At 51.1% G+C, this 11,037-nt stretch overlaps 1 pseudogene; it reads left to right on the top strand.

Moving 5' to 3' along the window:
* The first annotated feature begins 8,571 nt into the window (after window positions 1-8,571).
* Window positions 8,572-10,284, top strand: LOC127026011 (ribosomal protein S6 kinase alpha-3-like; annotated as a pseudogene).
* Window positions 10,285-11,037: the final 753 nt, after the last annotated feature.

The following is an 11,037-nucleotide window of genomic DNA, read 5'->3' as shown; positions in this document are numbered from 1 at the left end:
CACACCCCACCTGCCCTCCCTAACAGCTACCCAGCAGCATTCACTCACAAGCACCTCTAAAAGCCACCTCTTCAGTCCTTCCATTCACCTACTTAGGCACCACGCACATCACAAGGACCTCGACAAGCCGGGGCCTGCCACTGCCTTAGCCACCTCCTCAGCCACCTCTGACATCGCACCTACCTCCAGAAGCCACCACCTTGCTCCTGACACAGCAACTACCCAACCACTTGACACCCAAAGCACCTGCACATCAAAGCTTCCTGCTCCAGCCCTACCCCTACTCAGGCCCATCTCACCTCGCAAGCACAGCAACAAGCCAACTGCCTCCTTCCACCCTATCCCCCACTAACGGCACCAGCGTGCTTTACGCCCAGCCACCAACAAAGCACCATGCAGCTCCTTGCTCACTCCTCCCCTCCGGCGGCATGCGGACGACAAAATACAACCAAAGGCTCGCGAGTCCACACAAGGACACGGACGGATCACTCAACAATTATGCTCACAGGCAAAACACACTCCACTTGCCGAAAAAAGACATCCATTTCATGTCCTACCAAGCAAATCACACTAGCAGAAGGAGAAAGAGAACCAGATCTTAAAAACACACCTTCCCCCCACCCCTCCCTTCTTCCCGCCCTCACCTTTGCTCACCATACCTCCACCTCCTCCCCACAGCGGCCCAGGGCAACGGCGAATGGGGCTTGCGGGCACTTCATCCCACGTTGGCTCTCACGCTCCTTTCTCCTCAGGGGGAGGGCTCCTCACACTCTTCCCCTGCTCCACCCTGGGATCCCTCTCACGGGGATCAGCCCTCCACCACCTTCTCCATCACCACTCCTTGCCGCGCACTCCAGGCCTCCACACCTGCTCCAGCGTGGCCTTTCCCACGCACTCACGGCCGCCTTCGGGCCCACACCGGCTCCACCCTCGCGTCCTCCACGGCCTGCAGGCAAATCTCTCATCCACCATTAACCTCCGTGGTCTGCAGGGACACAGCCTGCCCTCTCACCACGGCCTGCAGGGCAATCTCTGCTCCCCCGCGCCTCCTCCCTCTCCTTCTTCACTCACCTCAGGCTCCGCAGGCTTCTTGCTCGCATATCCCACTCCTCTCGTCGCTGCACCTCCCCTTCCTTCTTTTTCCACCACTCTTTCCCCTTCTGAAATATCCTATCCCAGAGCACCTACCACCGGTGCTGATTGCCTCCCCCTTGCACACAGGCGGCTCCGAACTGCAGCCGGGAAAGCTTCTAGCAGCTTCTCACAGGACCCACCCCTCAAGACCCTCCCCTCTACACAAACCCCTGCCACACAAACCCAACACAACACCTACGACATCACAAGCACCTGCACAAAACACAGGCCTACCCCTACCCTTGCACCTCCTCAGGCACATGTCACACCACAACCACCTGCACAACCCACCTGCATGCTCCTGCCCTAACACCTACTCAACCACCTCTCCCATCACAAGCACCTGCACAACCCACCTGCAACCTCTTGCCCTAGCAACTACTCTGCCACCAATGACAACACAAGCAGCTGCACAGGGCAGGGGCCTGCTCCTAAACTACCACCTCCTTGCCAGCATGGGACATCACAAGCACCTCCTTCAGCCCAAGCCACCTCCTGCCCTAGCACTTACTCATGCACCTAGACCTCACAAGCACCTGCACAAGCCTGGGCTGGCCCCTGGCCTCACACCTCCTCAACCACCTGCGACCTCACAAGCACCTGCACAAGCCACGGGCCTCCTCCTGCCCTAGCACATCTGCACGGAAATACCACAACACAAGCACCTCCACAAGCCACCTCTCCTTTCAGTCCACTCACATCCTCAAAAACACTCACCTCAAAACCACCTTCGCAAGCCTGCGGCCTGCTTCTGCCCAACCACCTCAGCACTCAGCACTGACATCGCAGGCACCTGCACAAGCCAGGGCCCTGCTCCTGCCCTATCACCTACTCACCCACCAGGGACATCACAAACACCTCCACAAGCCACCTCCAGCTTCCTCCCTAACTGCTACACAGCCAACACTGACCTCACAAGCACCTGCACAAGCCACCTGCGCACTCCTGCCCTATCACCTACTGCTCCACCACTGACAACATATGCTGCAGCTCAAACCAGGGGCCTGCTCCTGCCCTAACACCTACTCAACCACCTGTGACACCACAAGCACCTGCACAACCCAGTTACATACTCTTGCCCTATCAACTACTCACTGAGAACTTAAGCAGCTGCACAAGACAGGGGCCTGCTTCTAAACTAGCATCTACTTGGCATCCTGGGACATCAAAAGCAGCTGCTCAAGCTCGGGGCCAGCTCCTGCCCTATCACTCATGCACCTAGGACCTCACAAGCACCTGCACAAGCCAGGTTCCTCCTTCTTCCCTATCACATCTGCAGGGAAATAGGACAACACAAGCACCTCACAATACCAACACACTTCTGGAGATGAATGGGAAAATTCCTGGAGAGCTAACACGAATGGACTTGCCTACAACATGGAAAACTCCTCGACTAGCTACCTTGGAGGAGTCTGCGGCTGATCCTTTGGAATTCACCTGTCTCCAGAGAAAGCCCAAATGCTCCCGCAGATGCCTCGGAGGAGTCCCAGACAGATACAGGGCACGGACCTGACTCCAACACACACAAAACACCTTGCGTAGCTACCTTGCAAAAGTCTGGGATGGCTACCTGCACAATTCAGCTGTCTCCAGGGGAGGCCAAAACACTCTGGACGTTCCTCGGAGGAATCCTGGGGAGCTACAGGGCATGGACCTGCTTCCCATTTCTATCAGCAATCAGTCATAGAGTATCAATCAATAGGATGGCAGCAGTCAAGAAGAGCAGCAATCAATCGTAGAGCAACAAGCAATCTTTAGCAATAATCAAGAGAACAGCAACAACCAAGTAGGTGTTTGCAATTGCAGGGTACCACAAACTTATCATCCAGCCTTACCCAGAAAAACATGTGACGTGCTGAGTAAGTGTGGAGAGTCAGGTGGACTTTGGCACACACACTGCTACCACGGGACTGGGTTTGTCACCTATTTACAAGTATCCGATGCTCTGAAGCTGCCCAAGGGTCAGCATGCCCTTGCTACTGGAGGTTCTTGCTTTCTGTAGGCACTAAGGAAGACATTTCTGGTCATAGGCTATTTTAAACTGGTAAAGCACCGCACACCGTTTATGAGCTGCTGAGAATTAGCTCCCACACAAATCAGGAGCAAGGGCAAAGCCTGTATATTTCAAATGCATTTGAGTTACATGACTCTTCAACATACGCCATGACACCATTTCACTAACTGAAGGCTGACAGCAGTGTACCAGGACACTCCTTTCTGGACACCTCACTCCTGGGTAGAAATCCTAGACCTTCCTTTAAGGACAGAAACCCAAAGAGCTAAAAGAAGTTCTTTAAATTCAGCACAGCAAAGAAAAAGCAAGCAAGCAAACAAAACGGCAGGGAAACCCCTGAGGCACTAATGAGAACAAAGGGTCTCCCTTTGGGAGTCCACTACCCCTCACAAAGGACAAAGTGGCTTAAAAAGAGATTCCTGCAAAGAAACGGCAGATCGAAGATAACCTTGATAACGCCAGCACAAGTGACCGCCGTGGAAACTGCAGCGCTGACCTTCTCCCTGCTCCTCCTACGAGCTCTTCGCCAGCCACGTGAAGATGCAAAACCAAGCATGAACGAATCAGATCTGAGAAGAGCCTGGCCCAAAAATTAAAAATGATCAGGAAGTCTGTTTGAAATATGGCTTCACATCCACTATCGTGGATGAGGAACCTTGCCTTAAGCACATGTCGTGCCTTGAGATAGGAGCTAAGGACAGTATGAAGTTACCCCCACGAGCAGATGTTCAAAACCAAAGCACCCAGAAACGCAGACAATCCTGCACCATGTTTTCAGCGATGTTTCAAGTCACGCGATACTCAGTCCACGACTTTACAAAACATCATTAAACTTAACGATAGCAGCCTCCTTGCAGGTTGCTTACTCAAAAGCAAAAACCAAAAAGCCACGTACCTCGGGAAACCCTTGTCCTTCCAGGTGCTGCTGTCTTCCACGGCTCTTCCTCAAAGCAGGACAAATGACCGTGAATTTGGCAGTCCACACCAAATTACGAAGCACACTTACTCCTCCGACAGTCATTACCTATGGGCCAGAAGTCCTCCCACACCCCAGAAGTGCCCATTACTCCTCCACAGTCATCCGCTATCGACCGCAAGTCCTCAGACCTACCTACCTACCTACCTACCCACACCTACCCACCCACTACCCGACTTACGGAAATGAGTTGGACCACAGCAGAAGTGAACACTGGCCAGCCGTCACACACACCAGACACAAATGGTAGTTACAAGACAGAAAACACAGACATAAACCACCAGAACTGTAAAAAAAAGCCAACCCGAAGCCACAGCATACACAAATCAAAGGCCCGTCCAAACCCTAAACAGGCAAACAAGCTAAAAAAGGACTCTCAAAAAAAGCAATCCCACCCAGAACACAAGAGAAGCCAAAATAACATAACCCAGGAACCCAGGCCCAACAAACCCAGATCCTCTCCAGAAAATAGCACGCTTTAATCCTGACTTCACTTAACTCTGGCATCCCAGAACCCTACCACTCTGTAACCCTTGACACTGTCACCCTAGCATCCCAGAACCCTAGCACACTGTAGCCCGAAGATATCCAAAAAATGAACCCAAACTCCTGGAGATCTCGGCTGGGCCTTCAGGTGGCCCCGCTCTCAGAAGTCACAACTTTGAAATGGGAATGGGACAGCATCCCTCTTCACATCACCTGTCACCCCGGGAAAAAGTGCCTGCCTTAAACACTCCGGGGAGAAAGGCTGGGGCACTTGGAGACTTTCAACTGGCCCGCCATCACCACGGGGCTTCAGCTCATCATTTCTGTGTCAGAGCCACCAAGCACATCAGCCCGTCCTCCCTGAGACACCCCTTGGGGCAGCCGTGCCCAGAGCCAGGCGGCTGGATATGGCCTTTGCTCGATGGGGAGGTGCTTCCTGGGAGCAGGATCTCTCCTGGGGGCACGGGGAAACTCTCGTCAGGCCTGGATGCCTGAGAAACAGCTCTGCGCTGCTCCATCTCTCACCAAAAACCAGGGGCAGAGGAAGGCTGCTTTGCTGGCCTCCAAGAAATCAGCTCACCTGGGATGCTCTGTGGCCAGCGCGTGCCTTTGCTGTCAGGTGGGTCTCAGCTTCAGCAGCGCTCCGCAAACGTCTGTCACCTCCCTGCAGGATGCTCTCCAGTGCACAGCATGTCTCCACTGGCTCTCCCTGGGACAAAGCTCGAAAAGGAGCAATTTGCTTTTCTTTCCCCACTCCCAAAGAGCTGCACAAGAGACCTGCCACCCCCAAATCAGCTGTGTGACAGGACACCCGTCGGCTGGCTGGCCTTCTCTTTTCTCTCTGTGCCTCTCGCCTGCTCCCCGGCCTTTTCACTCTTCCTCCGCTCCAGCCTGGAGGCCATCGCTTTCTGTCCTTCGCCGCCTCCTCTCCTCACCCGCATCCTTCTCTGTGTTTCTCAGCTCCGGATTGTTTCCCGCCTTCTCTTGCTCTCTGTCCTGCCTCTGTTCCCTGCCTCTCCTTTCTCTCTCTCAGCCTTTCCCCTCTGTGCCTCTGTCCTGCTCCCTGTCCCATTTCTCTGTCACTCCGCTCTCCTGCTGCCTTTTCCGTCTAGCTGTCCCTGTCCCCCACTCCCTCACCCTGCCCGTGTCGCTCCCTCTGTCTGTCCTTCCTCCTGCCCTCCTCTGCCCTCTCTGTCCCTCTGTCCTGCTGCTCATCACCATGTTCCTGGCTGCCCCTGCCCCCTTCCCCTCCATCCCCTTCTCCCTGGCCCTGGGCCCGCTCCTCACCAGGGTTTCCTTTCTCCACTCCCTGACCAGCTCCTGCTTTTCTTCCCGCCGTCCCTCTTCCTGCTCCCATCCCTCTCCTGCCACTCCTCCGCCCACCCCACCCCTCTCTGCCCCTCTGCCCTCTCTCCTCCTCCTCCTCCTGCTCCACCAAGGCTCTGGGACTGGGACTGGGCTGCCCGGGTAGCTGGCCATGGGCCTGTGGAGGAGTGGGGTCCAGCCGGGGGACGGTGGTCCCCGCAGGGTCAGACAGGAGGAAGGAGTGCCCAGTGGCATGCCAGGGGCTGTAGTCCTGGGGTACGAGGCTGACAGGCGGCCATGTTGGTTCCCAGGGCATGCTGGGAGCTGTAGTTTCCAGCACTCGGCTTCCTAGTGGCCATGTTGTTCTCAGGTAAAGTGGAAGGCACAGTCTCTGCTCCAGCCACGGCCCCGTGCCATTCCCTGCCAGCTTTGTGCGGTTCCTTGTGGGGCTCCTGCCGTGCTCCACAGGGAAGGTGCCAGGACTGAAACTCTTGCTGGCCCTCACCTTCCCTTGGCAGCCCTTTCACAGCCCCACCAGCACTGGGCTCGGGGCTTGCTTAGCAACATAACGCTCCCTCATTCTCTCAGTCTTGCCAGAGCTTCCCATTTCTATCAGCAATCAGTGATCGAGTGTTGTGGAAGGTGGCAAAGCAGAGCTACAGGACCATGCAGACCACACCCGAACGAGACCTAAACAGCATGTGGCAATAATGGCATAAGGCTGTTAGGCTGTAATAGCACAGGAATGTATAGAAATTAGAGAGGCTGTTAATATGTTTTGTAGGGCTTTAAGGACTTTGTTTAGCTGCTTAAAAGTAGTCCTTCATGATAAAGCAGGACTCATAACTTGCTTAATGCTGTTGCTTAATGTTCACCTATAATCTGATGGCAGGAGTAAGAGATTTGGAAAGCCCCAGAGCCAGTTTGGCCCAGGAAAAGGAGACATAGTAACAAGTAGCCTAAAACACAGCAGGAAGAACCAGCCGAGAGACGAGAAAAAGCACCCAATGAGAGAGAAATGACCCCAGACTCGATCTTACCATTGGGCCAGACTATGGTGTGAGGGGAGGGAATTTAGATTGTAAGGGCATAATTGCCCAGGGATGTGGTGTTCAGGTTCCTCTCCAGAGACAGCCAGCTTGAGCTGTCTGAATTGGGCACCATAGATAGAGTAAATTAGGCTTTTATTTTGAAGGCCTTGATTAGAGAGTCTGCTTTGGGGAACCTTGGCTGGAGCCTGAGGGAAGAAGAAGCGCCGAGGGTGAGTGAGTGTATGTGAGGAGTCGAAAGGGGCACCGTCGGCTCACTGGAGTCGCCCGCTGCGAAGGGACGCCGGTCCTAGCAGTTAAAGTCTCGGGTGGTGTGTGTGCGACTCCTTGATTGGTGTGTGAATGCTCGGGCAGCGGCTTCCCCTTAACAGTTTGGCACCCCAGATGGGACCCTAGGTCACTCTCGGAACCTCTTGGATCCAAACTCTGACTGGCAGCACAGGGTGAGTTCACCCGAGGATTTTGGACACGGGACGCACCAAATCGCTCGAGTGGTGAGTGTTAAATCCCTTAAATCTAAATTCAATATAGGGAAAAGGACAGAATTCGGGGGGGGTTCAAGTCCCGCCCAAGGTGCTAGCCTGATCAGCATAAATCGCACACAGTTTGTACGCAGTCTGATCAACAGAAGACGTCTGATTAAAAGGGGGTTCGAGTCCTGCCCAGATTAGAGGGTTTTTGAGAGATTTTAAAGGGGGGGGTTGAGTCCCACCCGGATTAAATCATGAGTAACGTAACTGGAGTAGAGAGGGAGACGCCCTTAGTAGAGATATTACAAAACTGGGAAAAAATCTGTGGTGCAAATTCACTACTGAAGGAGGACGCAGTAGTTCTATGTCAACAATGGTGGCCATTCATCACCGCCATGGAGATAGTGAAGATCAGTGGCCACCACAAGGGAGTTTTGACCAACATCGACTGACCTTTGTGCGAGACCAACTTCAGTACCGGTTCCCGGGACACATGGATTATTGGTATGTGTGGGATGAATGGGTGCGGGAGAGACAACATCCAGGGAGACAAAAGGGCTAAGGGAAGAACTAACCTGTAAGGTAACTTTGGCCGTAGGTAAGGCTACAGCCCCGAACGACGACCAGACAAGGCCCTCCCCGACTCCTGCCCACCTTACAGTCCCTGTACCGACCTCCCCCAGACCTTCCTGTAGCAAGGGTGGGACTTTGCCCCATGGTTTCAAATGTTTTGACTAATCTGGCCGCTTTACGGCCAGGGGTGACTATGCATGCCCCACATCGACGGTTTATACTAATCCATCGTGGAACCCAAATGATTTAGCCTTATGGGGGTGTACAATGCCAAGATTAAGGGAGGATGCAGAAACACGGGCGCAGTTACTGTCAAATCTCTGCACGGGACACAATCCTAACCGGGGGGACACCCAAATCTTATTCCGAGAATCATTCTGCCCAGATGAAAGAGAGAAGGTATTATCTAAGGATGCAGAATTAGCACGACAGGTGGGAGGAGGGAGAAATCCGCGGCCGACAGTAAATCCGAACGGGAACTATAATATGGCCGGAGACAGAGCCCATTGCCAAACAGCCCTAAGAAATTTAATAGAGGCAATTGGAGCATGTGGAGAACGTAGGATGATGTTCGCAGAAGATGATGTTAAATTTTACCTGGCAGAATTAGCACTTGCTTTAGACCATGTACATAGTGGTGGAATAATATACCGGGACCTAAAACCAGAAAACATCCTTCTTGATGAGGAAGGACATATCAAATTAGCAGATTTTGGCTTAAGTGAGGTGTCAATTGATCCTGAAAAAAAAGCCTTCTCTTTCTGTGGAACAGTGGAATATATGGCGCCAGAAGTCATTAAGAGCGGAGGCCTTACACGGAGCGCAGACTGGTGGTCTTTTGGTGTTGTAATGTTTGAAATGCTCACTGGTACTCTGCCTTTCCAAGGCAAGACAGAAAAGAAACCATGACACTGATTCTCGAGGCCAGACTTGGAATGCCCAGTTCTTGAGCCGGAAGCAGAGAGTCTTCTGCGAGTGCTCTTCAAAAGAAACCCAGCAAACAGATTAGGAGCAGGCCTAGATGGAGTTGAAGAAATTAAGAGGCATGCATTCTTTTCCAAAATAGATTGGAATAGATTGTACAGGAGAGAATTGATCCCCTTTTAAACCTGCAACTGGCAGACCTGAAGATATGTTTTATTTTGACCCTGAGTTTACAGCAAAACTCCAGAAGATTTGCCTGGTCTCCCACCTAGTGCTAATGCGCATCAACTTGTTCGGGGATTTAGTTCTGTAGCTATTGCATCAAATGACGAAAGCCAGGCAGTGCAGACAGTTGGAGTGCATTCCGTTGTCCAGCAGTTGCACAGGAACAGCATTCAGTTTACTGATAGATACGAAGTGAAGGAAGATATCAGAGTTGGGTCTTACTCTGTCTATAAGAGATGTATTCATAAAGCTTTAAACATGGAATATGCTGTAAAGATTATAGACAAGAGTAAAAGAGATCCAACAGAGGAGATTGAAATCCTACTGCGCTATGGCCACCATCCAAATATTATTACCCTAAAAGATGTGCATGATGATGGAAAATACACATACATAGTAACAGAACTTACGAAAGGAGGGCAACTGCTGGATAAAATTCATAGACAAATTTTTTTCTCGGAACGAGAAGCTAGTGCCGTTCTGTTCACAATAACAAGAACGGTTGAGTACCTCCATGCGCAAGGGGTTGTTCATGGAGAGCTGAAGCCTAGCAATATTCTTTATGTTGATGAATCTGGTAATCCAGAATCCATTCGACTTTGTGAATTTGGCCTTGCAAAACAACTACGAGTAGAAAATGGCCTTCTGAGGAGTCCATGTTACACAGCAAGTTTTGCTGCACCAGAGGTTTTACAGAGGCAAGGTTACGATGCTGCATGGGACATATGGAGCCTTGGTGTTCTACTTTATACCATGCTTGCTGGCTACCCTCCTTTTGTAACTGGTCCTGATGATACCCCAGAGGAGATTTTGGCCCGAATAGGTAGCGGGAAGTTGTCTCTCAGCGGTGGTTATTGGAATACCGTTTCAGATACAGCTAAGGACCTTCTTTCAAAAATGCTTCATGTTAACCCACATCAAAGACTGACTGCAGCCCAAGTCCTTAGTCATCCCTGGATAGTTTGCTGTGACCAGTTGCCTCAATACCAGCTAAACAGGCAGGATGCTCCCCATGTAGTGAAGGGTGCAAGAGCAGCAGCTTACTCTGCTTTGAATTGTAATCAGTCACCAGTTTTGGGAGCCAGTCGGCCATTCTCCTCTTGCTCAGAGCATTATTTTTCATAAGGAATGGGTTTTTTAATCCCCTAAGATATTCTTTGTTACAGGTAGAGATGGACAGTTTATGTTAAGCACTTATCTTAAACAGTTTCTATTAGCACTATATACTTTGTGCCATCCAACATCTTGTATGTTTTTGTAAACAGTTCACAAGCAGTACAGTTCCGTGCTGTTTTCTTTAATGTATACATGCCTTGTTTTGCTTAGATATTGTTAATCCTTTTGACAATTAAGTCTGATTAAACAGGGCACCTGGATTAGTCAGCATTGTTGGACAGCTCTAAAAGAAGGCTCACCGTTAAACAGCTATTGAATGTAATGCTATGAAGATGTGTTTCTCCTTGCCTGTGCCTTTTCTACATTTCTGTGGTTTGGATGCTGCATGTCATGTTATGAAAATCAGGATACTGTTTATAGTATTAGAAATGTAAACAGTGGATCTCTCACGATACACCACTCACTTGCGATGGACATTTTGATAGAAATTGGTTAGCCATTGGACTCCCTGTGTGTATCGTTTCTTCCTTTTTTGCCCCCCTTTTTGGCTTGTCTATTGTTTATTGTTTAATCATGGTTTTTATGGACTGAGTTCTTCAAATTACAGCCTATGATGTATACTTTTAAGCCCATGGTTGAAATAGACACTACTGAGTTTTGAGCACTGGGGAATCCATCCCAGTATTCCAGTTCTCCAAAAGAAAACTAGTGCATTTCAGGAATAAGTTGCCAGAAGCCGCAGTTTTGCAACGGTTTCTCTGGCTG

Source organism: Gymnogyps californianus, chromosome 26 (assembly GCF_018139145.2).
Source record: "Gymnogyps californianus isolate 813 chromosome 26, ASM1813914v2, whole genome shotgun sequence".
NCBI classification, from domain to species: Eukaryota; Metazoa; Chordata; class Aves; order Accipitriformes; family Cathartidae; genus Gymnogyps; species Gymnogyps californianus.
This window is presented reverse-complemented; position numbering and strand designations above follow the sequence as displayed.